Source organism: Polypterus senegalus, chromosome 5 (genome assembly GCF_016835505.1).
Source record: "Polypterus senegalus isolate Bchr_013 chromosome 5, ASM1683550v1, whole genome shotgun sequence".
Classification (NCBI taxonomy): Eukaryota; Metazoa; Chordata; class Cladistia; order Polypteriformes; family Polypteridae; genus Polypterus; species Polypterus senegalus.
Window position 1 is genome coordinate 12,476,754 of NC_053158.1, and position 26,867 is coordinate 12,503,620.

Sequence of the window (26,867 nt, forward strand, 5' to 3'; positions counted from 1 at the left end):
TTGACATGTCGCAGAGGTTAACACATGAGGAGCGGATAGAAATTGTGTTGATGTCTGGTGAACGCAGTAACCGGGTCATTGTAGCAGATTTCAACGCAAGACACCCTACGAGACCACCCATCTCCCATGCTACAGTTAGCAAACTGCTTGCTAAGTTTCGTGAAACTGGTTCAGTGTTGGATTTGCCAAAATGTGGACGCATGAAAACTGTCACTAATGAAGAAACATCAGTGGCTGTCCTAGCTTCATTCAGCAAGAGCCCACAGCGTAGCACTCGCTGAATGTCACTGGAGAGTGGCATTAGTCGAACATCCCTTTGGCAGATATTAGCTACTCACAAATGGCACCCTTACAAACTCCAGCTACTGCAGCATCTCAACGAGGATGACCCAGATCGGCGCACTGAATTTGCAGAATGGGCAAAACAATAATTGGAACAGGACCCTCAGTTTAGGCAGAAGATTTTGTTCAGTGATGAGGCAAACTTTTATGTGAATGGTGAAGTTAACAAACAAAACCACCGCTATTGGTCTGACACTAACCCACATTGGATAGATCCCTCCAAGACTGTTGGAACAAAAAAATTGATGGTATGGTGTGGTATATGGGGTACAAAGATAGTGGGGCCATTCTTCATCAATGGAAACCTCAAGGCCACTGGATATGCGAGACTGCTACATGATGATGTGGTTCCCTCTTTATGCACTGAAGCTGGTACGTTCCCTGAGTTTTTCCAGCAAGATGGTGCACCACCACATTATGGGTGTCAGGTCCAAATAACTCATGAAAGAATAAAGTTACGTTAAAACCAAGCACACCATTGTTTTTCTTGTGAAATTCCCAATAAGTTTGATTTGTCAAATGACCCTCTTCCTATTGAAAAAACAAAAGTTGGATCCAAAATGGCCGACATCCAAATGGCCACCATGGTCACCACCCATCTTGAAAAGTTTCCCCCCTCACATATAGTAATGTGCCACAAACAGGAAGTTAATATCACCAACCATTCTCATTTTATTAAGGTGTATCCATATAAATGGCCCACCCTGTATATATATATATATATATATATAAATACTGTATATATATATATATATATATATATATATATATATATATATATATATATATATAAATACTATATATATATATATATATATATATATATATATACTAGCTGTGTAAACCCATGCTATAAAACACCCAGGGTCCTAGAAACTACTGAAATTGTCAGAAAAAATTGAAATGTAGAGATGTCAGGTAATTGAAAGGAATTACTCTGGGCATCTCGCTCCTAGGAGGATTTGTGTTGCCAATGTGCTCGCATCGCTTGTGTATTAGTGACGGTAGGAAAAGTAAAAGGGATACCGTTTTGTCAATGTGTTCGCTTTGCTTCTGTATTCGTGGCTAAGTGAGTTTTGTGTCTCCTCAGAGGTTTAGCCCTTACTTCCCCAACTCCCCCTCTTACTTCTGGGCTGGACAGACACACACACACACACACTTCCACGCATAGATGTTTATATATAAGGTATATACACAGTAGAATGCAAAAGTATGTATCTATGTATGTTTATATATATACAGTATACATATATATATATATATATATATATATATATATATATATATATATATATATATATATATATATCTGTTATAAAAAAACTTGTGACGAGACGAGACTTTTTCCTGGGGATGAGACGTGATCTTTTGAAGAGAGACAGATACACTTTCACTTCCCGTGAGACAGACAAGTCACGTCAAACTTATAACCTTCAGACACAAGTCCCGTGATACACATGCAGAGCAGGTTAGAGATAATGGAAGTAGAAAAATTCAAAAGACTCCAAAAATGAGAGTAAAGCTTGCATTAGTGCAAACATTCTGAAAATATTACTTGGGGAAATAACAGAACAGTGAAAAGAAATCAAATATTCAGCTGCTGTACAGGCTTTTAAACGTTCGAAGCTCCGCATAAAATGCAGATCATGCAGCAGCAGCAAGCCAACAGCTGATCGAGCAAAGAGGAAGTAAAAAAACAACTGTTACTTGTTTCCCATTGTATCACAATTTAAGAGGAGTTTCAGAGAGGCAGCCGCTGGCAGGGCGGAAAGGGGTTGGGAAGTGAAGTGAGGAGGTAGCGAAGCCCCCTAGTATATACTGTATAGATATATATGGAAGAGAAGGTTTGTGATACGGTTTGCATATTTGCAGCTGGAGATCCACAAAGGATGAACATGAATCATGTATCATCAAGTAGTTTTTATTTCTGAGCTTTCAGGAGACAAAAATGAATGAAAGATGCAATATCTTCCGTCTTTTCACTTCAAACAGATACTCAAAAACATTCATTAATCGATGCTTACACAGAAGACGCCAAAAATGTCAGCAATCAACTTGGACCAGAGCTCCCACCCCACCTGGTACTCACTTCCTTATCACCACAAGGTGTCTGAAGGTGCACACGCATCCTGGCCAAGTCAGGCATCAGAATAGCACACAAACCCACAAACAATCTGTGCACGGTCCTTTTCAATGCTAAGAACAAGAAATCGACAGCAGAAATACGAAACACAGTTTATAACATTCCATTCAGTTCTTGCTCAGCGGTATACATAGGACAAACATCAAAAAGAATTGCAACACGTATACATGAACATCACAACGCCGTCAGAAGGAAGGACTCACGATCACTGATCTATACGCACACTAAATCTACAGGACATACATTTAACTGGGACAATGTACAAGTAAGATTTAAGGCCAGTGCTTAAAGTGCCAGAGAGCTGGTCGAATCTTGGCTATCAAATGAGAACACCATCAACAGACATTTGGACATAAATCCAGCATATGCAAACTTAAGAAGAACATGTTCATAATAAATAAAACTTTACAACCAATACCCCCCCCTCCTGATCACACTGACTTAGCGCCCCCGCCTACCCCCCCAACTCCACGTCATTTTTGCTATATATTGCCTTTGATTCTTGTAAGTCTAAGCATTATCCTCTGATGAAGGCCCCTGACAGGGGCTGAAAGCTCAGGAATAAAAACTACTTTATGATATGTGATTCATTTTCTCCCTTTGTGGATCTCTAGCTGCAAATATATATATATATATATATATATATATATATATATATATATATATATATATATATATATATATATATATATATATAAACCATTAAGAGCCACTTGCTAGTTATTTAGGCTATGTTAAGTAGGTAGAAGTGTTTGCTTAGTTATGTTAAATGTTTGCCTATATATTAGGCTATATAGTAGTCTATGAGAGGTTCTTGTAACCCCCACAAGCACAATTGAATTGGTGTATTCTAACTGTTTCTTGTCCCACTGACCACAGATTCGTCTCAGTTAGTGACCTGTCTTGCAGTAAGTGAGGCATGGAGGGCACAATGTTTCAAACCAAGCCTTAATGTGCCCTCATTGTATGTAACACAACGTGTTCTTTTGAATGTGCAGAGCAGCACGTTTAGAACATAGTGTAGGTGAAGTAAAACATCTTGTAGTATAGAAAACAACTGAAGTTAAACAAGAGAACGCTAAGTTAAGAGAAGATTCATTTTTTCCCATTTTGTTTTTTTTTTTTTGCTTTTTATTCTATGTGTGTAACAACCTTTTTCTTTATTCTAACATGGAGTGTTTGGTTTGAATTTTCACTAAATCTTTTAAAACAAACTTTTGGACTGAGAGATTTCTTTTGGCACATATTTGAGACGTCACACTGGGCTGAAGGTTCTCCTTGACCCTAAGTCAGAATACTAGGACTGTTCATTTAAGAAATACAGCTAAAGTGAGACCTCTTATAACTTTACAAGATGCTGAAGATGAATTCACACTTTTGTTTTCAGCTGACTAGATTACTGTAATGCACTCCTTATGGGATTACATAAGAAAGACATCAGTGGGTAACAATTAGTGCAGAATGCAGCAGCCAGAATCTTAACTAGAAAAAGAAAATCAGAGCACATCTCACCAGTTTTAGCCTCGTTACTTTGGTTACGTGTGTCATTTAGAATTGACTTTCTAATACTACTAATGGTTTACAAAGCCTTAAATAATCTCACCCCGTTCTATATTTTGGAATGTCTCTTCCCTACACTTCCAGTCGCAACATCAGCTCTTCAAATGAAGGTCTGCTTATAATTCAAGAACCATCCTGAAAAGAAGTGGTGAGGGGGCCTTATGCAACTAAAGTATCATTGTTTGGTTGCGGCACTGATTTATTCGCACAAATCCGAGAGATAGAGGCTGCGGGACCTCAGGAGCAGAGAGCCGGGCAGGGCCCTACTCACTCACGTGCCAGCCTCCATTCAAGTCACTCGACCTCTTGCCACGTGTTGGAGTGTACCTTGCCTCTGCTTAGCTAGCGATATCTGTTTGTTCGGCAGACATTATCATCTACAGATTGCTTAGGAGTAACGTTTGACATTTTTCAGGGAGAGATCAGAGCTCCATGTGTGTTTTAGAGGGTAGCTACTGATTGGCAGAGGTATCACGGCCACATGCTTTTCTCCCCACGTGGGGGACGCTCTCCCATCAGAGCTGAAACCAATCAGATATAGTGCCAACGTTTGACATTGGAGCGTACCTATATTTTATAAGCAATGCAGGAAAGAAATGAACAATACAGAAAAAGATTTTTGGGGAAGTTTTATAAAAAAAAATATAAAATGCTAAGCATCCAAAGCAATGCGGATTTAACATAAGGGCCACTGTCCTATCTCTTTATACATTTATCAAAAAAATAAAAAATAATGGAAAAAGCAACAACATAAGGAGATTTGACTTCTTCTTTCAGCTGATCCCATTAAGAGTTGCTACAGTCGATCATCTTGTTCCATATCTTCCTGTCCTCTGCATCTTGTTCTGTCACACCCATCACCTTCATGTCCTCTCTCACCACATCCATAAACCTTCTCTTAGGCCTTCCTCTTTTCCTCTTGCCTGGCAGCTCTATCTTTAATTTCCTTCTCCCAATATACTCAGCATCTCTCCTCTCTGACTTTATCTCCCAACCGTCCAACTTGAGCCGACCCTCTAATGTCCTCATTTCTAATCCTGTCCACCCTCGTCACATTCGAAGCAAATCTCAACATCTTTAACTCTGCCACCTCCAGCTCTGTCTCCTGTGCCACCGTCTCCAGCCCATATAACATAGTTGGTCTCACTACCGTCCTGTAGACCTTCCCTTTCACTCTTGCTGATACCCGTCTGTCACAAATCACTCCTGACACTCTTCTCCACCCACTCCACCCTGCCTGTACTGTTGATCCCAAGTATTTAAACTCATCCACCTTCGCCAACTCTACTCCCTTTATCCTCACCATTCCACTGACCTCCCTCTCATTAACACACATGAATTCTATCTTGCTGGTTTTACTGACCTTCATTCCTCTCCTCTCTAGAGCATATCTCCACCTCTACAGGGTCTCCTCAACCTGCTCCCTACTATCTCTACAGATCACAATGTCATCAGCAAACATCATAGTCCACGGGGACTCCTGTCTAATCTCGTCTGTCCACCTGTCCATCACTACTGCAAATAAGAAAGGGCTCAGAGCCGATCCCTGATGTAATCCCACCTTCACCTTGAATGCATCAGTCACTCCTACCGCAGACCTATACATACATATGTTTATATATACATGCATACACACTTATTTATTTAATAAATTTGTGTTGTCATTCTGGGATACTGAGTTGTTGATGTGGGGAGTATACATGTTCTGAAGCATTGAGTGTTTCTTGATTATGGAAAATATGAATTTCAATTCATCAATAATCAATCAATCAATAATTAAATAATTAGTTAAGTAAAAATAAACTTAAGAAGTACAGCCGATGGAAGTATTAAATTGCCTGATTGCAGTGGGCAGAAAAGACCCCCCGAGGTGCTTTGTACAGCGGTTTTCATGCAGTTGATTGCTGTGATCCTGGTTGCATTTCTTATGCTTGTCTCAAAGTTATGTTTTTGTTTCTTACTTTCACAATTCATATTCCCAGAACTGTAGTAACCTCTGTTTTCTAACATGTATCATGGTGAATTATACTTTTCACATTTTCTTTCTTAAAACACTTAGTGATAATAAACATCTGCTTAAATTGTCATTCATGCAGGCTTTGACCCTCCTATTCTCTTTATGTCAAAGTTGACCCATTACATAGATTATAATCACTGCAGTATAATTTCATATTATTTTTTCCACTATGACACTTAATGACATCTTCCACAAGGGTGATTTTAACATAACATACTTGATGTAAACATTTGCATGTGTTCAAGAAAAAATATTTCAATTAGGTAGAAATATAATCAGTATGACTTGATATTGTAAAAGATAAAGTGGATTCAGAAAGCATTCAGACTTCTTTATCATTTTCATATTTTCTTATGTTGCAGCCTTGTGCTAAAATCATTTAAATTATTTTTCTTTCCTCATCAAGGAAAAAGCAATTCTCCCAATAACATGATGAAAGCAGGATTTTAGAAAGTTCTGCAAATTTATTAAAAATAAAAAATCCTTTATTCAGTATGTGGTTGTGGCAGCCTGGGGTCTCCTTGGGTCTTCACACACCTGCACCACATTTTCTGCCATTCCTCAATGCAGACTCTTGTGTCGGGTTTAAAGTTAGAGGATTAGACCCTGAAGGGTAGGCTCTGGCACACATAATCCCATAAATACATTTTTATTTAAATCATATTGTGAACGTGGTAAACGCAGGAGACGTGGGGCCACTCCTCTGAAACCCCCTCTTAAACAGTGTTTCAATGGGAAAAAAACTCAGCTTTTCATCTCCTCTTTGTGGGATCAGCTACTAGCCTGCTGCCGTGCCGTGCAGGCTTCAAACATTTAAAAGACCGCGCGGTGGCCAACCTAGTGTCTCAGTGCCTCATCTTTTTAATTTAGTGTTCTTTTGACCAGGAGGCGGGGCAGAGGCAGCCGAGTTGGCAGTCGTCCCTTGTAACGGCCAGATCGCTCCTGAAAGAGACGTATTTGTTCCACCTGTTCTGGAATAAATTTACTGTCTCTTGGAAAACCCTTAGTGCTCCTGTGCAACTTTGTGACCCAAGCGCGACAATATGCGCCCATATCAATCGTCATCTCTAAAACAGTTTAATTTTTTGTCTTCATTATGTGCTATAATTTGTCTTAAAATAGTATATAAAATTTGTTTTAAAAAATTCTGTTTATTTTTGCAATATAAAATATATATCAAGTAGAGGGCTCAATAAGTATGGCCCCTTACTGTCCAATATTAAAATTGCAATAGAAAAAGATCAATTTACACTTAAAATATACTAAAAATAAGACCTGAAACTAGCTACTACAAATAAGTTAGAATATGGAATTTGGTGTAAAGATTAAAATTATGGCCCTGAGGATAGACTTTTTAACCTGAGGGACCCAAGTGTAATTTTTAATATTAAGATTAGGATTGGAAGTGGTAGGGAAATCTAAAGCTAAGAAATCCAACCAACATTCACCAGCCACGTGTGCAAAAGAGTCTCCCAGGTCAAACAATGATGAAAATCCTTTATTCTTTTTAATTTAATTAAAGCATTGACCAATATGTTGACTAACATGAAATTGGTGGTCATTCAGCTTTTTAATCGACTCATTTAAGCTTAGATCCTGTGGAGAGGAATATAACAGATAAGGCGAAAGAAGACCCCAAGAGATTCTTTCAGTATTTTAGTAGTAAAAGAACAGTTAAGGAGGAGGTCAAGTTCATCAGGAATAGTAAAGGGGAATTAAAAGATACAGACAGTGAAATAGCAGATGCCCTAAACTTACATTTTTCTGAGGTGTTTACAAGTGAGCAAGTGGATAACCTTAGAGTGGTAACAGGGACTACTAAGGAGGTACTGAGGGATTTGGAAATTGTAGAGGGAGAAGTGCTGCTCAGATTAAATAAGATGAAATCAAACAAATCACAAGGCCCAGATAATATTTATCCTCGTGTTCTTAAGGAGGCTAGTGAGTAGAGATATAAACCCTTGACACATATTTTTAGGAAGTCACTGTGCACTGGAGAGATTCCAAAGGACTGGAAAATGGCAAATATCATCCCATTATATAAAAAGGGTGACAGGGCAGATCCAAGCAACTATAGGCCAGTAAGCTTAACATGTATCACAGAAAAATTAATGGAAGGAATTATTAAGGATAAGACTGAGCAACATATGGCAAGGACAGGAGTTATTCTGAACAGTCAGCATGGGTTCAGAAGAGGGAGGTCGTGTTTTACTAACATGTTGGAATTCTATGAGGTTGCAGCAAAAGCATACGATCAAAGTGGAGCTTATGATATTATTTATCTGGACTTTCAGAAAGCATTTGATAAGGTGCCACATGAGAGGTTGGGCATCAAGTTAAAAGAAGTGGGAGTTCAGGGTGATGTTTTTAGATGGGTGCAGAATTGGCTCAGACACAGGAAGCAGAGGGTGATGGTACGAGGAACCTCATCAGAATTGGGTGACGTTAAGAGTGGTGTTCCACAGGGGTCAATGCTCGGGCCGTTGCTATTTTTAATATATATAAATGATTTAGATAGGAATATAAGTAACAAGCTGGTTAAGTTTGCAGATGATACCAAGATAGGTGGATTAGCAGATCATTTGGAATCCGTTATATCATTACAGAAGGACTTGGATAGCAGACAGGCTTAGGAAGTAAAAATATTAGGTTTGAATACACAATGGGCAGTCGGAAAATCGAGAGTACACCTTATGAGAAGGATTTAAGAGTCATAGTGGACTCTAAGCTATCAACTTCCCAACAGTGTTCAGAAGCCATTAACAAGGCTAACAGAATGTTAGGTTATGTTAGGTTATATAGCACGATCTGTGGAGTACATTCCAAGGAGGTTCTGCTCAGCCTTTATAATGCACTAGTGAGGCCTCATCTTGAGCGACCCCGTCCTCCAGGGGTGTTTAGAGCCCCCTTCTTCACAAAACGTAAAGGACCCTTTGGCAGTATTGCATCAATATATCCCACCATAAAAAAATTATCCTAGGTTAACGATTAAGCTCCAATTTTTCAAGCCAAGAAATTAAATATGTGGCCCTTAAATTCTCCACTACGGCTATCTGCAAGATGTCATGCATGTGCACATGGGCGGAGGTTTAAGGGCTCTAATGAATGTAGTTACCTGCCAAGCCAGCAGTTGGCACTGTTTTCTTATCCTTTATCTCTTTCTCCCTCTGCAGACTGGGTGATTGATGGCTCTTCTGTCACTGATGTCATCCCTGGTGTAATTTCTCTGCTGCTGTCTTCATAACCCAGAAAACCAGCTACCAGCTTCAGTTCTGTTTTGGACTCATGTCTGCAAAGATTTTTCCACAATTAACTATGTTTCATTTCCTCAAACCTTTCAAATTATACACGGTCACCAAGGTGGTGCCCCAACTCTTTGTCTGTGTTCCTTGTATCATTTTACACAGGTTGAACGGAGACTGTTGGTGGGTAGTTACTCTCAAGTCTCTTCAGAAATGTTCAGCAGGATTCAAGTCCATGGTGGGGAAATTCACAGAGTTGTTCCTAAGCCATGCCTTGTCTTTGTTTTGTGTTTAGGGTCATTCTCCTATTGTAAGGTAAACCCTTGGGTCCAGTCTGAGATTCATAGTACCATGGAGCCAGTTTTCATTAAGGATATATATATACACTTTCTCTCAACCCTACCTAATCTCCCAGTCCCTGCTGCTGAAAAACACAGCATGATGCTGCCACCACTGTGCTCCACCGTCTGAATGGTATTGCACAGGTGATGAGCAGTGCCTGGTTTGCTCAAGATATGATGATACCCTTGGTTTCATCATGGCTTGGATTTTGCTCATCTGTGGGACCTCCTATAGACAAGTGTGTGTCTTTTCAGTCTTGTCCAATCAATTGGATTGACCACAGGTGGACTCCAAACAAGGTGTAGAAACATCTCAGTGATGATGACCAACAGAATAGTATGCAGAACATTTTGTTGCTCACAGCCTGAGAGTCTTTTAGGTGCCCTTTTTGTAAACTCCTAACTGTCCACTATGTTTTAAAACTCAGAATGGTGGAGTGTTACAGTTATGGTTATCCTTCTGGAAGTTTCTTCTCCAATGCTGATGGCATTTTTTGTAGCCATTCCCAGACCTGTGACTCAACACAATTCCGTCTCTAAGCTCTGCGGCAATTCCTTTGACCTCATGACTTGGTTTTTGCTCATCTGTGGGACCTTCTATAGACAAGTGTGTGCCCTTCCTACTCATACTCAATCAACTGAATTGACCACCAGTGGACTCCAAACAAGGTGCAAAAATGTCTCAATGATGATCAAAAGATTAGAATGCAGAGAATCTTCTTTTTCACAATCCGAGGGCCTTGCAGGTGACATTTTTGTAAACTCCTAACGGCTTTACATATGTCTTTTACTTCAGGAAATGTTTCCGTCTGTCCACTCTGTTTTAAAACTCAGAATTTTGGAGTGTTACAGTGATGGTTGTCCTTCTGGAGGTTTCTCCTCCAATACTGATGGCATTTTTTGTAGTCATTCCCACACCTGTGACTCAACATAATCCCATCTCTAAGCTCTGTGGCAATTCCTTTGACCTCATGATTTGGTTTTTGCCCTTCTGTGGGACCTCCTATAGAGAGCTATGTGCCCTTCCTACTCATGTTCAATCAACTGAATTGACCACAGCTGGACACCAAACAAGGTGTAGAAATGTCTCAGTGATGATCAATAGAATAGGATACACCCGAGGCAAATTTTAATTGCCGTAGCAAACATTCTGAATAAATTAGCAAAAATTTCTAAAATCCTTCCTTGTCATTCAAGTATACCGATTGTTGGTTAATGTTGGAAAATAAAGAATTTAAATGATTTGAAATCATGGCTGCACCATAACAAAATGTGAAAGGAGTGAAGGGGTCTGACCACTTTCTCAGTCTGTAGATATTACTTTTTAAAATGCAGAAATAACAACTGAAAAGACATTTCTGTGCTTGCACATGATAAACAAAAATCCAAAGAATTAAGAGGGGTTCTCAAACTTTTTCATATGACTGTATAATGTGTGTTTTATCTATTGTTCGGTGTCCTTGAGTGTTTAGAAAGGCAACTACAAATAAATAAAATGTAGTATTATTTACCACAGGCGTTGCTAAAGAAGGCAGAGCAATGGCTACTTTTCTTAAGAATGTTGAAAAAAATCTGGCCTCCCTTGACAGGTGCTGCTAACGTAGTAACACTGCACCACAGAGAGTATTTTAATGCAATGAATCTGTGTGTGGAATCTCAGCTGCACAGCTGCTGATCAGAAAGCTCTACGGCGAGTTGTGTTGAGAGTGCAAAGGATTGTTGGGGTGAAGCTTCCAGTCCTGGAGGACATCTATAGCACAGTGAGCCTCAGGGAAGCCATCGGCATCTGCATGAATTCCACTCATTCCACGGTCTATTTGAAGTTCTCCGATCTGGCAAATGCTTCAAAGCCTTTCCCGCACAGACCTTGAGGCTCAGAAATAGCTTAATTCCAAGAGCTATAAACGCACTCAATCAGTCCATTAAGTGTTTCTAGTAGAGCACTTTGCACCATATATGTATGTTGTCACGCATGCGCGAGTAGGAGATCGCGGACGGATCTTAAAACACATCGAAGGATGTTCGCCGGCGGGGAATGGCAGGGTACTAACCTTATTTCATTGTTTTCCAGACCCAAAGACACTCCGCCATAAAGACTTGCCCGCAGTACGACTACTTCCGCCCTCCCTCCGCCATCTTTGATGATGTCATTTCTCCCATCATCCATCACACTCCTTCCCAGCATTCCTGCACTTCCGGCTCCTCCCATATAAAAAATTCAATGAATTGTGAATTGTTTATGTTTGACCAAACTGTTTTTTTTGTTGAATACTGGAGTGTCGACAATATAAGGGGCCGGAAAACCCCAAACCTTTTTGTTGTCTCCTGTTAAATCTTTTACAATGTTTATATTGTATTTATGTTTTTATATTGTACAGTATACTGTATCTGTTGTGATGTGAGATTTTGCATATAACTTGATAAATGTGTTGTATGTCTTTATTTATACTTTAGGCAAAGCAATGTAATTTAGTGTTACTTTGGTGAGAGGCATTCGTGTTTAATTTTACTGAATCAGCCCGCAATCTTGGAGTTCTCTTTGACTCTAGCATGTCATTTAAAGTGCATATTACAACGTTGTCCAAATCATGTTTCTTCCATCTTAAAAATGTTGGGTAATTAAGGTGCTTTCTAAATAAACAGGATTCTGAGAAATTAATTCATGCATTTATTTCTAGTAGGATTGACTACTGCAATGCGGTGTTCACTGGATGTTCAAACTGTTCTTTATACATCCTCCAGTTAATCCAATATGCTACTGCAAGAATTATTACAAGAACAAGAAAATAGGAACACAACTCCAGTTCTTAAATCCTTACACTGGCTCCCGGTTAAGTTTAGGGCAGATTTCAAAATCCTTTTAACATATAAAGCCTTAAATGGCCAGCTTACTTGTGTGAACTTATCATGACTTACAAACCTGAGTGCACATTAAGATATCAAGATGCCGGTCTACTTCTGATTCCAGGGATTAATAAAATAGCAGTGGGAGGTCGAGCTTTTAAATACAGGGCCCCTAAACTGTGGAGTGGTCTGCCTGCTACTATAAGAGATGCCCCTTCGGTCTCAGCTTTTAAATCTCAGCTGAAGATTCACTACTTTATTTTAGCATACCCTGATTAGAGCTGCTGATTAACTGGACAGACTGCATCTTTGTTGTTAGTCATTAGCACTAAAACATAAGTAACATGATAGTTATAATTTGATACTAACCCTCATCTATTCTTTTTCTCTTCTTGGTACTCAAATGTGGCACTTGGTGCCATAGCCCACCTGCCAAGTTGTTTTGCCTGCCTAAAGTAAAGTCATCCCTGACGGAGGATCGCAGGAATTGTGGGAAAGAGAGGTCCTTACATCGGATTAGTGCTCAGTGCTCAAATGTAGGGTTTTTTTTTTGGGAGTTTTCCTTCACCTCTTAGAGAGTCAAGGCTGGGGAGCTGGCAAGAGGCAGGGCGTGTTAAAGCCCATTGCTGCACTTCTTGTGTGATTTTGGGCTGTACAAAAATAAATTGTATTGTAGTGTACATTGTAGGACACAGTCTCCATATTGTACAGAAAGACTTCTATGGATTTCGGCTCCTTATATTTCTTCAGCAAATAAAAAGTGGATAACTGTTCTCCAATTCTTTCTTGTATTTGAACATTTATTTTCACCACTAAGCTGGAAACCTCCCATATGTGTTATTGCTGTGCTCTGTAGGCTGTTATTTCTCAATATTCTTTGAATCACACCTTTTTTTCTGAACAAAAAAAAAAAAAATAAAAACATATTTCTGCAAATTCAAACCTGATCCTATCTGGTTCACATTTTCCTAACAATTAAACTTGGAGCATATGAAGATAAATGACAAGTATAATCCATCATGCTTAGTTCAGAATAACTATGGCGTACCTGAGGGTTTCCAGACAGGACCATTCCCCTGTTCTTTATATAGTGTTTTCTCCCACTAGAAGATGTAGTATTAAATATTAATTTTCAAACCTTCGCTGATGATGCACAGCTTTATTTATCTATAACTCCCAATGACACCCTTGTTATAAAAATAAAAAAGAATTATATGTCAGTGAGATTAAAAACTGGATGATGCGGAATTACCTTTTATTAAGTTCTGAAAAACAGGGGTGTTAGTACTGGGACAAAATAACTCTGCTGACAACGCATTGCTGACAGTTTTAAATTGTAACAAACTTTAGTACGATACCTAAAGTTATTTTTGACCTGGATCTGTCATTTAACACTCACATTTTAGATGAATTAAAAATATGCTTTCTCCTTCAGAAAATGTATATCTTATTGAAGATGCGTTCTCAAAATCAAGAATGTAATGAACTTTGCACGTGGTATTCCACTCAGCACTGCATTATTATCATCGTTCTTCAGTTAGTCAAAACACTGCAAATCAAGTTTGAAATTAAGGAAAGAAATCTGAACTAAGCTGTTGTATCTTATTTAAGAGTCGATCAAAAGACTGACTTTAGAGTAATTCTCGTTATTCGAAAGATGTTAAGTATTGCCAAAGAAGATGCTTAGCAGGGTTGCAGGGAGTTCATAAAGTATTCAGACTCCCTTCACTTTCTGCACACTAGATTTCATTTGAAATGGATAGATTTACCATTTTTGCCCATTAATCTACACACAAGAATCCACAAAGAATTGGTTGTTCTGGGGTGAAAATTGTTCAATTTTTGAACTGCAGACTGCTTATATGTAAGTTTTAATTATTTTGTTCAGATGAACCAGGATGAACTGAATTTGCAAGACTCTTAAAAGCAATTTAACTCCAGAGGCAAATTACATTGAAAAATATTTCACTCTCATACATCCTGTATTGTACTAGTAAATTATAACCTTAGTGGTTCTTCTAACCCTCTGGTACTGGACTCCATTGGTACTGTGTCTCTTTCGAGAATCATTGGGTACCGCTGGTTTCACTTTGTGTTGCTCACAGAGTCCCAAATGAGGCACATTACCTGCACTGTGAGGGAGTGTCAGTTACAGTACTACAACCACGTGGCACAATTCCCCGAGGGTGATCCGGCTCGCAGGACCCTCATTGAGGAGGAGCTGAGTTGCTGGACCAGGCCAAGGGGACACATATAACACCTGGCTGTGTAACATAGAGGGTCATTTCCAGAGGATGGGACTGCACCATGTGTCTGATTGAGGGGATTCCAACCACGATCTTGAGCTGTTTCATCATGTGGTGGGTGCAGCAACAAACTGTACCGACCTGACCTGTTTCTTCTACTTCTTCTTCCTCTTCATCATTTCCCACTTCTATGTGGTGCTCAATGTGTTTATTTAACCTTCTCCCAAACAGCTCGGTCCTGCACCTCCTCGCCAGTCATGCAATTTTCCTTCAACTGAAGCAGAGATGGATTTATAAAGTCATATTCAGAAAGTCTAAAGAGGCTGAATTTTTAATCTAGTAGAGTGAAGACTACATTGTACAAATAACTACATGGAGATCTGATCCAGGGCTTTGAAATTCTCATAGAAAAGCTAAACTATTGGATTTTTTTCAGCGAAATTGTGACTTATGTGTTCCAGGGAGCAGACAGAAATTCTTTTGAATTTGTAACAAAAATTATAAAGCGTTTCATCACTCAAAGAATCATGGGAATCTGTGTCAAAATATACAGTCATGTAGATAGACAGATAAGAAAGGCACTAGATAGATAGATAGATGAAATGCACTAGATAATACTTAGATAGATAGATAAAAGGCACTAGATAATACATAGATAGATAGATAGAATGCCAGCTGGTTGGAAGGACCAGCGAGAGAGCATCTACAAGACACTACCTCCCCCATGACGCTGGAGGGCAGTCCTCCTGGGCAACTGAGACACCATGGATTCCCACAGAAAAGAAATTCTCCCCTCAGCTAGCTCCCCTCTTATTAGCAATATTTACAGAAGCTAGAGACAAACACATTCTACCTCAAACTTTTCGCCAAGCATTAATCACCGTTTTTCCTAAACAATATACAGTGGAACCTCGGTTTGCAAGCATAATTCGTTCCGGAAACGTGCTCGCAGTCCAAAGCCCTCGTATATCAAAGTGAATTTCCCCATACAAAATAATGGAAACTCAGATGATTCGTTCCACAACCCAAAACTATTCATATAAAAATGATTAATACAAAATATAAAGTAAAAACAAATTAACCTGCACTTTACCTTTAAAAAGAATCATGGCTGGTGTGAGTGAGTTTCTAAACTCTTGTGGGATTCCACCCAACCGGACGACACGCGGAAGAGCATCCCAAAGCAATCGTAGTCTCCCAGCACTGTAGCAGTTCGCCGTATAAGCATATCCAATAAGATCGCGGACATGCTATAAGCACCTGCAATCGATGGGTGATACAAGGAACATTATAAAGATCCCGCTACAATAAATAATCGCGCTGTTGCTGTTTTAAGCTGAATAAAGCTGGTGTTGTTAAAGTACTGAGACTCAGCTTTGTGTTTTGGGGCGCAAGACGGGGACCCACACTTCACAGCACACATGTGCACGTGCGCACACACACACACAGTCACAATGCTGTAGTAAACAGTATACGCTCGTACGGATGTTGACTGTATGAGTGAGGCACGCAGACTCAGACGGAGAATAGGAGACGATTGCCCTCAAGAGGAGAGAGAGAGAGAGAGACGTGCACGTGAGTGAAAGAGAGAGAGACATGCGCGAGCGAGAGAAACTATCAGCTCAGTTGTGATCACATGACGCTCAGCAAACAAAGTGTATCCATACTACTCGTATTGCAAGACATCACTCGTTTATCAAGTCAAAATTGATTAAAAAATTTAGCTTGTCTTGCAAAACACTTGTAAACCAAGTTACTCGCAAACTGAGGTTCCACTGTATTACAATGTGCATGATACAGACCAATTTCACTTCTGAATAATGATGTTAAGATACTCTCCAAAGTCTTAGCTAGAAGGATGGAGAAAGTGCTGCTTCAGTAATATCACAAGATCAGACTGGATTTATTAAAGGCCGACACTTAGCTTCCAATCTCCGACGCATGTTTAATGTAATATATTCACCAGCAAAGTCAAACACCCCAGAGATACTACTATCATTGGATGCAGAAAAAGCATTTGATATAATTGAATAGAATTACCTTTTTACTACATTAGAAAAATGTGCGTTTGGCCTGAATATTTGTGCATTTATCAAATTACTGTATACCAATCCAGAAGCCTTAGTTTGTATTAACAACATTTGTTCAGACTACTTTAAACTAGACCGTGGTATCAGACAAAGATGCCCCTTGTCAGCATTGCTATTTGCAGTCGCCATTGAACCACTGGCAGTTCACTGTTGAAATGCTTGTCAGATAAAGGGGATTATCAGAGAAGGACCTGAACAGAAAATTTCTCTCTATGCAGATGATATGGTACTGTATATATCAGACCCACAAAATACTGTGCCTGCAGTCTTAATAGCACTTACAGAATTTCAAAAAATCTCTGGTCTCAGAATTAATTTGAATAAAAGTGTACTCTTTCCAGTGAATTCTCAAGCACACAGTATTAGATTGGAAACCTTCCCTTTTATCAACGCAGATCAGTTTAAATATCTAGGGATAAATATATAAAAGTAAATATAAAGCTCTTTATCAACAAAATTTTACTATGTGTATGGAAAAAATTAAGCAAGACTTGCATAGATGGTCAACCCTTCATCTCACTCTATCTGAAAGAATTAACATTGTTAAGATGAATATCCTCCCTAAGCTTCTCTTTTTATTTCAAAACATTCCAATATATATCAATAAATCATTTTTAAGAAATTAGATTCAACAATAACCTCATTTATTTGGAACTCAAAACATCCACGTATCCAAAGAGCGACCCTACAAAGGCCTAAGACAGAAGGTGGCATGGCTCTACCCAACTTACAGTTTTATTACTGGGCAGCAAACATACAAACTACTGTATAAAATCCTTGACACAAATAGATGAACATACACAGGCTTGGTCCGCAATAGTAATAAAATCCTGAAGTACTTCTTTATATTCCCTGCTTTGTGCCCCAATAAATGCAAGTTATCACCAATATACTAATAACCCAATTGTGCTTCACTCACTCAGAATATGGAACCAATGTAGAAAGTATTTTAAGATAGAGAAGCTTTTATCGGTGGCACCTCTGCATAAGAACCACCTTTTTCAACCCTCGCAAACAATATGCAGTTTTTATTTTTTCTGGAAAACATTTAGGATTAAATTGCTTAGAGATCTTTATATAGACAACATCTTTGCATTTTATGAACATCTACATTCCAAATGTAACTTTCCAGCAACACATTTCTTTCACTACCTTCAAAATAGAAACTTTGGCAAACAGAACCTGCCCGATTTTCCTCATCTTGAACCTTCCTACATGCTGGAAAAAATATTGATCAGTTTAGAGGACTCAGACGGCATTTCTGCAATATATAAAATTATTTTACAGTCCCTCACTTTCAAAGATCCAAGAGGACACTGGGAAAAAGATCTCTCAATTAATATATCAGAAAAGTGGAAAGTAGCAATGCAGAGAATTCAGTCATGCTCCATATGCGCAAAGCATACAATTATTCAACTTAAAATTATATATCGGGCACATCTGTCACGCTTAAAACTTTCCAAAATGTTTCCAGGGCAAGATCCAACATGCGAACGTTGCAATCAAGTCCCAGCTTCACTCGGTCACAAGTTCTGGGCCTGCACCAAATTAACATCATTCTGGACAAAATTTTTTAAGCGCCTTTCAAACATCCTTGGTGTCACAATCCCACCTAATCCACTAACAGCTGTGTTTGGTGGGCTCACAGAGGGGCTTAAAGCGGAGAAGGACAAACAAACTGATTGCCTTCACTACACTATTGGCACGCAGACTTATTTTGCTAAACTGGAAGAATCCTAACTCACCCGAAAGGAAGGGATTGTAAAATGATTTTATATATTGTAGAGATGGAGTCTAATTCCTTGAGATTGAGCAATAATTTTTCCAGCATGAATGAGGGTGCAAGATGAGGAAAATCTGGAAGATTCTGTTTAACAAAGTTCCTGATTTGAAGATAGTGAAAGAAATGTGTAGCTGGAATGTTAAATTTGGAATGTAATTGTTCATAGGATGCAAAGACGTTGTCTATATAAAGATCTCTAAGCAAGTTAATTCCACATTTTTTCCAGATATTCAAAACTGTATATGTTTGTGAAGGTTGAAAGAGGTGGTTCTCTTGCAGAGGAGCCACAGATAGAAGCTTCTCCGTCTTAAAATGCTTTCTACATTGGTTCCAGATTCTAAGTGAGTGGAGCACAATTGGGTTATTTGTATGCACAGAGCAAGGAATACAAAGAAGTACCGCAGGATTTGACTTCTGTTGCGGTCCAAGCCTGTGTATGTTCTTCTATTTGTGTCCAGGTTCTTATCACCTGTATATTTGCTGCCCAGTAATAAAACTGGAAGTTAGGTAGAGCCATGCCGCCTTCTGCCTTTTGTCTTTGTAGGGTCGCTCTTTTGATGCGTGGATGTTTTGAATTCCAAATAAATGAGGTTATTGTTGAATCTAATTGCCTAAAGAATGATTTATTAATGTATATTGGAATGTTTTGAAATAAAAAGGAGCTTAGGAAGAATATTCATCTTAACAGTGTTAATTCTTCCAGCTAGTGTGAGATGAAGGGTTGACCATCTATGCAAGTCTTGTTTAATTTTTTCCATGCAGACGTGAAATTTTGTTGATAAGAGCTTTATGTTTACTTGTGATGTTTACCCTAGGTATTTAAACTGTTCTGCAATGATAAAAGGTAGGGTGTCTAATCTAATATTATATGCTTGAGAATTCACTGGAAAGAGTACACTTTTATTCAGATTAATTCTGAGACCAGAGATCTTTTGAAATTCTGTGAGTGCTGCTAAGACTGCAGGCACAGAATTTTCTGTACAGTACAGTACCATATCACCTGCATATAATGAAAATTTCTGTTACAGTCCTTCTCTGCTAATCCCCTTTATCTGATCAGTGTTTCGACAATGTATTGCCAGTGGTTCAATGGCAATGCAAACAGCAGTGGTGACAAGGGCATCCTTGTCTAGTGCCACGTTCTAGTTTAAAGTAGTCTGAGCAAATGTTATTGATGCAAACTGAAGCTTCTGGGTTAGTATACAGTAATTTAATCCATGCACAAATGTTGGGCCAAACCCAAACTTCTCCAATGTAGTAAAAGGTATTTCCATTCAATCATGTCGAATGCTTTTTCTGCATCCAATGATAATAATATTTCTGGGGTGTTTGATTTAGTTGGTGAGTATATTACATTAAACAGGCGTCGAAGATTTGAAGATAAGTGTCGGCCCCTAATAAATCCAGTTTGGTCTTGTGATATTACCGAGGGAGCACTTTCTCCATCCTTCTAGCTATGATTTTAGAGAGTATTTTAACGTCGTTATTCAGAAGTGAAATTGGTCTGTATGATGCACATTGTAATAAGTCCTTATTTTGTTTTGGAAAGACAGTGATTAGTGCTTGGCGAAAGGTTTGTGGAAGAGATTGGTTATCTCTGGCTTCTGTAAATGTTGCTAATAGGAGTGGAGCTAGCTGAGCGGAGAATTTCTTGTAAAGTTCTGCAGGGTAGCCATCAGGGCCTGCTGCTTTCCACCTTGGAGTGACTTTATAGCATCTAGTAATTCTGATAATGCCAGAGGTTTATCAAGTTCCTCCACACTAAAAGCGTCTATTTGTGGTATCTGTAATGTATCCAGAAATGCATTAGATTGTGTATTGTCTTCTTTAAACTCAGTAGTATATAGGGATTTATAGTAGTCTCTGAAAGTGTGCATTATATTTTTGTGTTCGATGATTTTATCTCCGTTCGTGTTAGTGATTACCGAGATTGCGTTGCGCACTTCTTGCTTGTGAATTTGTTGAGCTAAAAGCTTATTAGCTTTCTCCATGTTCATAGTAATGATGTCTGGATTTGTAAATTAGTTGTTCAGTTTCTTTAGTTGTCAAGAGGTTTAATTCTGAATGTAGAGCCTGCCTCCTCCTATGTAGAGTCTCGTTTGGTAGTCTGGCATGTTCTTCATCTATTTTAGTAATTTCGCTTTTTATCTCTGCTACTTTCTTGGCTTCGGATTTATTTCTGTGGGAAAGATATGAGATAATCTGTCCTCTTAAGAAGGCCTTAAGAGTTTCCCAGAGTATTCCTGCAGAGATCTCGGGTGATGTATTTGTCTCTAGAAAGAATTTGATTTGTTTGGATATAAATTCCGTACAATTCTCGTCAGCTAATAGAAGCGGGCTTAGTAATTTTAGCTCCAAAATCATAGGTGCATGGTCAGAAATAACAATAGCATCGTATTTGCAAGATTTAATCTTAGGCAAGAAGTTATTGTCTATAAAGAAGTAATCAATCCTTGAGTAGCAATGATGTACTGGTGAGTAGAAAGAATATGTTCTTGAATTTGGGTTTAAAAACCTCCAGGGATCTGATAAGTTGTGATCAGTTATAAACTTTGTAATTATCTTTGCGGTGTTAGATGCCGTTCCCCCTGTGGAGGAAGTCCTATCTAAAAGTGGATTTAGAACACAATTAAAGTCCCCAGCCATTATAACTTTATGAGTGTTCAGATTGGGAATGGATGCAAATAAATTTTGTATAAATTCCTTATCATCAACATTAGGTGCATAAACATTTATCAAAATCATTTTACAGTTAGATAAGTCTCCCATGACCATTACATATCTCCCTTCAGGATCCAATACTACATCTGATGCTACAAATGGTACTGTTCTATGTATGAGAATTCCCACCCTCTAGTTTTCTTTGTAAAACTAGAATGGAACATTTGGGCAGTCCAGTCTTTTTGCAGCCGGAACTGATCCTTGCTTAGTAAGTGGGTTTCCTGTAAAAATACTATTTTAGCATTTAGACCTGTTAGGGGAGAGAGTACTTTCTTTCTCTTTAATTCGTGATTCAGGCCTTTAACATTCCAGCTTACGAAGTTAACTGTCCCATCATGGAGACACTGATTCTGAGTTTTTGATGTCATTTTATAGTCTTAACTGGAAGTGAGACAGCTTTAGGTCTTAATTTCCTATTTCTCCTAGGGTTGTTGCCATGCAGCTTATTATTACGTTGATAGTTGTAATTATAAAGATTAATAGGATAGATTATGTATAGATCAGGCCTGCTCTCTCCCCCCCCCTCCCTTTTTGCCTCCCCAAGTGAGGCTAAAGCCCACTTCACACAGTTCCAGTCCTCTGACATACCCAGAGACAGAGCACACCCAAAGCAAAACAAGCCCCATGCAGGGCGCTTTAGGGTTAAAAAATAGAGATATCTGTTACCAATATAGTCTTTAAAAAGAAAAAAAAAGAATTTTGCACTTAAAATATATATATAGTCTTCAGCAATTTTAGTGCATTAAGATGATACACCCAGATAATAAACCCGGGGGGTGGTGTTAAAAATGTGTCCAGAATAAGCATAACAAGTCTTAATGCAGTAATAGCAATAACAATAAACCAAGGGTATGATATTGAGCAGTCTCGTTTAGGGTAGAGATGAAATAATTAGAAAGAAAAAAAAAAAGAGAAAAAAGAAAAAGTAATTAAGCACAATAAAACATAAACAGATAGCTCCCTAGTAATACTAAGTAATAATGAGAATATATGCTGATAAAACCCGTATTTTAAAATGAATAGATCAGACAGTAGATTATTAATCCTTGCTTTATCATTAACTGCCATGGCTCACTATTATGTATCAGAATAGTCCCAGGATCAGCTTTCTTAATTCCTTTTCTGCTTCTTCCTTGCTAGCGAAGACATAGAATTGACCCTGCCATTCCACTTTCAGTTTTGCCGGATACAAGAGGCTGTATTTGACGCTGGCTTGCCGTAACCGCTGTTTAATGTTGTAGAAGGCTGCACGTTTAGTAGCTGTTGCTGGAGAGAAGTCAGGGAAGATACGAATGTGGTTATTTTCATATATAATATCTTCCTTGTTTCTAAAAAGTGCCATCACCTCTAGCTTAAATGATAATCATTAAAAACGAACTACAAACCGGATTCCAAAAAAGTTGGGACACTATACAAATCTTGAATAAAAACTGAATGCAATGATGTGGAGGTGCCAACTTCTAATATTTTATTCAGAATAGAACATAAATCACGGAACAAAAGTTTAAACTGAGAAAATGTATCAGCTCTCCCATTCTTGTCTAATACAGGCCTCTAACTGTTCAATCGTCTTGGGCCTTCTTTGTCGCACCTTCCTCTTTATGATGCGCCAAATGTTCTCTATAGGTGAAAGATCTGGACTGCAGACTGGCCATTTCAGTACCCGGATCCTTCTCCTACGCAGCCATGATGTTGTGATTGATGCAGAATGTGGTCTGGCATTATCTTGTTGAAAAATGCAGGGTCTTTCCTGAAAGAGATGACGTCTGGATGGGAGCATATGTTGTTCTAGAACCTGAATATATTTTTCTGCATTGATGGTGCCTTTCCAGACATGCAAGCTGCCCATGCCACACGCACTCATGCATCCCCATACCATCAGAGATGCAGGCTTCTGAACTGAGCGTTGATAACAACTTGGGTTGTCCTTGTCCTCTTTGGTCCGGATGACATGGCGTCCCAGATTTCCAAAAAGAACTTCGATTCGTGACTCGTCTGACCACAGAACAGTCTTCCGTTTTGCCACACTCCATTTTAAATGATCCCTGGCCCAGTGAAAACTCCTGAGCTTGTGGATCTTGCTTAGAAATGGCTTCTTCTTTGCACTGTAGAGTTTCAGCTGGCAACGGCGGAAGGCACGGTGGATTGTGTTCACTGACAATGGTTTCTGGAAGTATTCCTGAGCCCATTCTGTGATTTCCTTTACAGTAGCATTCCTGTTTGTGGTGCAGTGTCGTTTAAGGGCCCGGAGATTACGGGCATCCAGTATGGTTTTACGGCCTTGACCCTTATGCACAGAGATTTTTCCAAATTCTCTGAATCTTCGGATGATGTTATGCACAGTTGATGATGATAGATGCAAAGTCTTTGCAATTTTTCGCTGGGTAACACCTTTCTGATATTGCTCCACTATCTTTCTGCGCAACATTGTGGGAATTGGTGATCCTCTACCCATCTTGGCTTCTGAGAGACACTGCCACTCTGAGAAGCCCTTTTTATCATGTTGCCAATTGACCTAATTAGTGTTTATTGGTCTTCTAGCTTTTCGTTATGCTCAAATTTACTTTTTCCTGCCTCTTATTGCTACTTGTCCGTGAAATTTTGAATCAACATATTTTTCTTTAAAATGATACATTTACTCGGATTAAACGTTTGATCTGTCATCTACGTTCTATTACAAATAAAATATTGACATTTGCCATCTCCATATCATTGCATTCAGTTTTTATTCACAATTTGTTTAGTGTCCCAACTTTTTTGGAATCCGGTTTGTATAAAAGATCTGTGTCTGGGTCTAACGGTGTTTTTCATCTGTGCACACGGTAAGCCGCTGCTATCTCAGATTTTGCTTTAAAGTTGTCCCCGATTATTTTAGAAAAAAGTTCAGCTCACAGGGTTTGAACTTTCTCGATTCTCAGGCAGACCTTCAATTCTGACATTATGCCTTCTACTTCCATCTTCCAAAGCTGCCAGTCTGTCTCCGAGTTTTTTGCATTCGGAGCTACCATTTTCTGCTTTTTCTTCAGCACTGGTAGCTAAATATTCGGCTAATTCAATCCTAGTCGTGAATGTCTCCTTGAGATCCTCCAATTGATCAGTAAGCATTTCAATTTTACCCAGCACCTGTCACATCTCCACTCGCATTTCTTGTCGCAACCTTTCATTTGCCTGTTGCAGCATCAGCCGTTGCGTTTCGTTAGCTTGTTGCAGCTCCTGCCGCTGTGTTTCGTTTGCTTGTTGCCATTCCTGTTTCAATTCCAGCACCTCCTGTTTCAGTCTCTCATGTGCCTTTGCTCTTGCTTTCTCATTTGCCTTCTCGGTTTTCTTTATATCTTGTATGAGCTCAGCGAACATCACCTGCAGTTTAGACATTTCAATTGTGCTTTCTTGTACCATAGGTGAAGCATCAGGCTCTACTGTAGCCGGTGTCCCCGCTATTCCCGGCTCGCGTGGAGTAATTGAGATTGCGGACTGTAAGGCGTTTTCCAGTTTCTGGTGTTCTTCTCCAGTCGACGAGCTATCAAGATCTGCACTCACAATCTTACATTCGCTCCCCTTTTCACTCTCAGCCGGCGACGATGTAGCGGACCTTGGTCCCGAAGAGTCTGCACTTTCGCCCAGCTAATCCAGGTCTCTCTCTGAAAGGCCGTATCTTGAGCTAGGGCTTGTTGATCTTAGCTTGGGTGCAGTTTTAGTTTTCGATTCTTTCGGACCCACTTTCTTGTTGGCCATGTTTATATATGCTTACTTATATGCTGTAGCAGTCTCCTTGGGTTGAATAGATACAGGATATCTCAGGATAATAAGCAAATAATATGAAAAATAACACCGCTGCTAGTGGAGCTCCACTTCAGACGTCCATTTCTCGCATCGGACGAGACCACCTATTTTAAGTCATTGTGTAACTGATGTTTTATACTATTTGAAATTGGAAAAAATTTAATTCTCAGTTAGAGGATCTGTGCAGAACTTTTTCAAAACCTGGCAGGATCTAATCAATAATATTTTAGAATAAGCTCTTAAAGCACTGAGGAAATAATTCTCTTTGCATTTCTTTTTTTTTATCTGGCTATCAATTTATGTATTTTGACCAGTTTTAAGTTCTACTCCGATGGCCATGCGCTCTCTCTCTCTCTCAGTGGTGGGGGTTGGGTTGTTTTGTTTTCAATCCTATTTTTTGTAAAAATGTATCTCTCTGTATGGAATTATTATAATAAAATAAATAATTAAAAAAAGGATTCCTGCAGGGCATGCTGGGAGTTGGAGTGTGGCATGACCCTATTGGGCCACTAGGGGGAGCTGCAGAGCCCAACGGGGGCTTTCACCACACCTGGGGGTGATTCCAGGCCTCATTAATGAGTGACGAAGCTTGCCAGGAGGAGGAGAGAAGATGGATGATGATGACAAAAAAGAAGAAGGAATGTGTGCAGGTGCTCATTTGAACTGTGCTGCTGTGGGGAGTGAAAAAAGCTCTTCCTCCCTGTAAATAAAGTGTGTTTTGTACTGCACTTGTTTCTCTGTCTGTCTGTTCTGGGTTGGGGCGACTGGAGTGGCCTTGGTTTCCATACCATGTTTTCTAAGATCATAGGATTTTGTATTTTTTTTCCTTCTTAATTATTCATTAATTTTCTTCTTCTTTCAGCTGCTCTCGTCAGGGCTTGCCACAGTCGATCATCTTCTTCCATATCTTTCTGTCCTCGTCATCTTGTTCTGTTACACCCTTCACCTGCATGTCCTCTCTCACCACATCCATACACCTTCTCTTAGGCCTTCCTCTTTTTCTCTTGCCTGGCAGCTCTATCCTTAACATCCTTCTCCCAATATACTCAGCATCTCTTCTCTGCACATATCCAAACCAATGTAATCTCACCTCTCTGACTTTGTCTCCCAGCCGTCCAACTTGAGCTGACTCTCTAATGAAGTGGTGAGGCGGCCTTCTGCTGTTATGCACCTAAAATCTGGAATAGCCTGCCAATAGGAATTCGCCAGGCTGATACAGTAGAGCAGTTTAAAACACTGCTGAAAACACATTACTTTAACATGGCCTTTTTATAACTTCATTTTAATCTTAATTTAACTTAATTCTGATACTCTATATGTTCAATCTCCTCAAAATAACTATTCATGGTGGCTCTAAAATCGGTACTGACCCCTACTCTCTCTTCTGTTTCTTTTTCCGGTTTCTTTGTGGTGGTGGCCTGCGCCACCTCCACCTACTCAAAGCTTCATGATGCTCCAACAATGATGGATGGATTAAAAGGCAGAAGTCTACGTGACCATCATCTTCATCAAGCCCTTCTGTGAGAACCCTAAATCCAAAGAGGACTGTTTCATTTATGTTAGGTAGAATGCCCAGAGGGGACTGGGTGGTCTCATGGTCTGGAATCATTGCAGATTTTATTTTTTCTCCAGCCGTCTGGAGTTTTTTTGTTTTTTCTGTCCCCCCTGGCCATTGAACCTTACTATTATTCGATGTTAATTAATGTTGATTTATTTTGTGTTGTAATTGTGTCTTTCATTTTTCTATTCTTCAATATT